This window comes from Triticum dicoccoides, chromosome 3A, assembly GCF_002162155.2.
Source record: "Triticum dicoccoides isolate Atlit2015 ecotype Zavitan chromosome 3A, WEW_v2.0, whole genome shotgun sequence".
Classification (NCBI taxonomy): domain Eukaryota; kingdom Viridiplantae; phylum Streptophyta; class Magnoliopsida; order Poales; family Poaceae; genus Triticum; species Triticum dicoccoides.
In genome coordinates, this window is record NC_041384.1 from 719923950 (window position 1) to 719929099 (window position 5150).

Consider the following 5150-nt stretch of genomic DNA (forward strand, 5'->3'; position numbering starts at 1 on the left):
CGAGCCGCCCCGACAGCTACCCAGGAGGCCGCACCACCACCCCCTCCATCTCTGGCAGCTGAAAATGACCCAAATTCAAACAATACGAGGAGCGAGGCCGGCATGCTCGAGGATATGCTCGCAAGGTAATAAATATTCTTTTTCGTTTGTTTGTGTTTTGCAATTGCTCAAGAGATTGATGCATGGTGTGATATTGATTGCTAGGTTCTTTCTTTGCTTTTGCAATGCGCAATTGAATGATGATGTAGTGGATTTCATGGTGGTGCCGACCGTGATGGTGCGAGTGCATGAGGCCCATGTGAACTATGATGTCTTTTGGTCCACCACATGTGGTGGTATTTTGGAATGAACTTGTTCATTCGGTGCCTTTTTAGCACAACTTATGGTTATGTTTAGATGTTCGATGGATGTGATGAACTTTATTTATGCTCGTAAAGTCATAGTTGAATTATGATGTGGTGCATTTGAATTTTCCATGTTTGTTTTGAAATGTCCTGAATTTGTTTCAATGCAAATGTTTGGAAGAATTGGCAAAATACATTCTTTTGAGAGATTAAGTTTGTAGGAAATGTACTAGATGAATAAACATTTAATCGCTGTAAAACTTGTATATAGAAAAATAGAACAATGAAGAGGTTTCGGACTTTTAGAACAATGTATCTGCTAGAGATGCCCTTGATGTAAGAGCCTCAGGTGACTGTTCCAAAACGGAAGAAAAATTGCTTCGTCTCTGTTAAGCTGCTCCAAAAGTGCAAGTCCCGGCGCTTTTGGACTTGTGAGTGTGTCTCATATTCCAAGTTTAAATAACCATTTGCTGAGGAGCACTCTATTATATCTCTACACCGCCTTGATCTTTCGCAACAATGAATGCTCCATGTAGCCGGATACTCGCTCTGTAAAAAAATATAAGAACGTTTTCACAAAAGTAGTGATCTAAATGCTCTTATATTTTTTTTGTAGAGGGAGTATTTTTTTTCCCTGGTGGCATCACAAAAATTTTACGCACGCTTTTGCCAGCGAATGTCAAACAGCCGAGCCGGAAACACCAGTCAGAAAGTCGCGCCAGAACATGGTTGCTTTGCATCTGATCTCTAGCTAGCTTTCTCCGGACAGCCAGCCGGCGACGGCGCGACCCGAACCGTCCATCCCTTCCACCAACCCGTTCATGGCCGGCTAGCTTCTAGATCACTGTACGTGCGTACCATGTCGATCGCTGGCTAGTATGTGTGTGTGTGTCTATCTGCTCATCAATCCTCAACCGCATGGCGTGGTGTGGAAAGGTGGGGTCATGGGGAGAGAAACTTGTGTACTATCTACTATGCTCTATCTAAGTGCTCTCCGCGTGCCTGTTGCGACGGTGGGAGTGGCCAGCGGCTAGCCGGCGGTGTGTATATTATAGATAGGACCTTGGGGCGTCGAGAAGAGCAGAGAAGCGCCCATCATCATCCAGCTGAAACCATCGGTCGATCGCTCGCCCGAGGTGGTTGTGGGTAGGGATGAAAACGGCGCGGAAATGAACGAAACTGGGTGCTACCATATTTGTTTTCATATTTTTTCGCAGAAGCGGAAACGAATACAGAAACCCCGAAAACGAATACAGAGCGGACACGGAAACAAAACTGTATATTGACTGGAACTTAAAACCACCTTGAATCATAGAGAAATAGACACAAACAAACAAATTTATGAAATTGTTAACATGGCTACAAAATAATATGGTTGTGTTGGCAACATAGGATAGTATTGTAGTAGTACATGACAATTCTGTATAGGGTATAGTTGAGTACGTGTGTGGTAGTAAAAGTTGGTCCTCAAATTATCCATTCTGCTCTTTCTACTCATCGTGTTATTGTGTATTGTTTGATAGTTGGGCCACAAAGTAGCCATAGACCTATAGTAGAAACGGAAATTCCATATTTACGGAAACGGAAAGTTCCGTTTTCTATGTCTGTTTCACCGGAAAACACAGTTCCATTTTTGTTTCCGTTTCCGCATAAAAAATTCTATTTCCGTTTCCGTTTTGCAAATTTCCGTTTCCATTTTCATATTTCCTCTCCGTTTTCATTTTTCCTCCGGAAAAGCAGAAACTTTCCACTCCATTTTCATCCCTAGTTGTGGGTGTGTTTGTTTTTCCATTCTCAACAAGTGTTCTTTTAACTACTTAACCGGATAACTATGTTCTTATTAATTAATAGAAAAGACAAAGCTCATTCCTCGACTTCAGAATTGAAACTGCTCCATGCACGATCCTTGTGCCCAATGCACGGCAGAAAATCCAGCGGCCGGTGCTCTTTCCATCAGACGTATGTCCGGCCGGATTTCATCCATCGTGCGTGAATCGCCAGATTTAGGTCGTGTGCATAGCCATTCATAGTACTGGAGGACCCACAACCAACATCATTCCTACCAAAGCACATCAACCAACATAACCATTCATAATAGGATAACAACTATGAGCTTAACATGTATCCCTGCGACCAGTTGCCAAACAAATTTTGAAACACAAGACAATGGATATAAACTGACAAGCTAATGAATTATCGCACAATTAGCGCGAACGAACAGGCATGCCAAGGATGGATGTTCAATAGTCCCGTCACAAGAACAAAAGCAACATTGCTTGCTCCCATGTTTGTTACGCTTCGTGAGGTTGTACCTTGTTAAGATCAACCCTTTGAGGAGTGTCTCAAAGTACTTGTTGACTGCTACATCACAATGGATAAGTGCAAGGTACCACAAGTTGGCCGAGATTTTTTTTCATCCTGATGTAAATTCAACGGAACTCATGTGACCATTCTATTAACTAGACCGATTTGAGGTGTTGCACTATAAAGTGTTACATGCTGCAAGCCACGACCCAATTAGGTCACATCTTGTGGTGCAGCGCGTAGGACTTACGCGATTGTGACATGTTTATGATACATAATATTGAGAACTGATGGGTACAATTACCAGAAGTGGTGTATTTTCTAACCATGGAACTGCTCTCTAAGGGCTCTCTTTAGCGGATCCCTTAAACGTTGTATTTAAGAGGGGATAAAATTGATTAGGAGATTAAGCACCAGATCTCTCGTAAAGTGTACTTCCTTAAATATGACTTTTCCCCCTAAAATTTTCCCTCACTTGCTCCCCAGCCGACGTGCTACAAAGGTTCAGCCTTGTCGTTCTACGACGGGCTGCTCAATCGGTTCACAATATTGCTTCAACTATGGTGCTTCGGCGGATCTGGTTTGTTTGGTTGTTCGTTTTTCCTATCTCCAGTGGTGCTTCAGCGACGATGGTGGTCGGCAACGAGCGAAGATGACGATGGATGTAAGGGTCTCATAGGACTGAATTTTTTACTTTGTTTCTTTGGAGGGCTTTTGTACAATTGTATGGGGACACCTGTGTTCCTTGGTCTTTTCAGTGAATTTTGCATGTATGCGTTGTGTATGCTATTTGCAATAAACAAATAGTTATTCATAAAAAATAGTCTAGTCACGGTCATTCTACGACAAATAGAGCTAATCCGCGTTGCTTCTCGCTCGTCCGCAGCATTCGCTCCCAAATCCCGATGATCGATGGAATGGAAAGCCCCACCCCCTCCACACCTCTGGCCACCCTCAGCACTGCTGAAAACCCAACACAGGTCGCGGATTCGGTGCTTCATGTACAAAAATGCAGCGCCAATGCATGAACCTTAGCGAGAGCTCTCGGCGGTGGTCATCACTCGCTCCGCCGCCTCCACCCTACAACCCTTGTCAGCGCCGATAGGCAAATGGGGCCGTTGGCCGCCGACCAAGGGGGCGGACCACATGGCAATTGCAGTGAAGAAGGATGTGGTTCCCCCGGTGCCACCCCCTCCCGCTCAGGCTCGAGCGATGCCGTCGACTACCCCGAGGCCTCCTGCAGTCGCGCCGCCACCCCTCCACCTTTGGCAGCCGACGACGACCTGAATTCAGATGAGACAAGGAGCGAGACCAACGTGCTCGCGGATATGCCCACAAGGTAATAAAAGTTCTTTTTTTTTGCGTTTTTGTTTTGCAATTGCTCAAGAGATTGATGCATGATGTGATATTGATTGCTATGTTCTTTCTTTGCTTTTGTAGTGAATGAACAACTGAATGATGATGCCCCGGATTTCATGGTGGTGCCTATGGTGATGGAGCGAGTGCATGAGGCCATGTGCACTACGATGGCTTTTGGTCCACCATGTATTGGTGTTGGTACCTTTTGGCATAAATTACATTATGTTTTAGAAGTTCCATGGATTTGATTAACTTTATTTATGCTCGTGGTTGAATTATGATGTGGTGCATTTGAATTGTCTACGTTTGTTTTGAAATGTCGTGAATTTGTTTTAGTTGTTTGAGGAAATGTTTGGAAGAATTGGCAAAATACTTTTTTGAGACATTAAATTTGTAGGAAATCTACTAGGTGAATAAATATAATCACTGCAAAACTTGTAAATAAGGAAACATAATAATGAAGAGGTTTCAGACTTTAGAGATGCCCTTGATGCAAGAGCCGTCAGGGTGACTGTTCCAAAACGGAAGAAAAACTGCTTCCTCTCCTTTAAGTTGGTACAAAAGTTCTGGGGCTTTTGAACTTCCGAGTGTGTCTCATATTCCAAGTTTAAATAACGAGCCCGAAACAACAGTCAGAAAGGGGCGCCGGAGAAAATGGTTGCTTTGCATCTGATCTTTCGCTAGCTTTCTCGGGTCAGCTAGCTGGCGACGGCGCGACCCGAACCGTCGATCCTTCCACCAACCCGTTCATGGCCGGCTAGCTTCTCGATCACTGTTTGTGCGTACCATGTTGATCACTAGCTAGTGTGTGTGTCTCTCAATCTGCTCAACAAACCTAGGCCATCGATTCACACTTTGGATTTGTCAAGCTCGTAAAGGCACGTGCTGTTGAGTCACTCCAAATCGAATCCGGCTAATGGTCAATCCGCAACCGCGTGGCGTGGTCTGAATTAAACTTGATGTGGATTCAGTGTTGTAAGTACCAAAATGCGGCGCCAAGGCAAGAACCTTATCAAAAGTGCTCAACTGTCGGTGGTGGTCGCCACTCACTCCGCCGCCACCACCCTACAACCCTTGTCGGCACTGACCGGCAAATGCAAGTGTCGGCCAAGTTGGCGGACGCAGCGAAGAAGAAGGATGCAG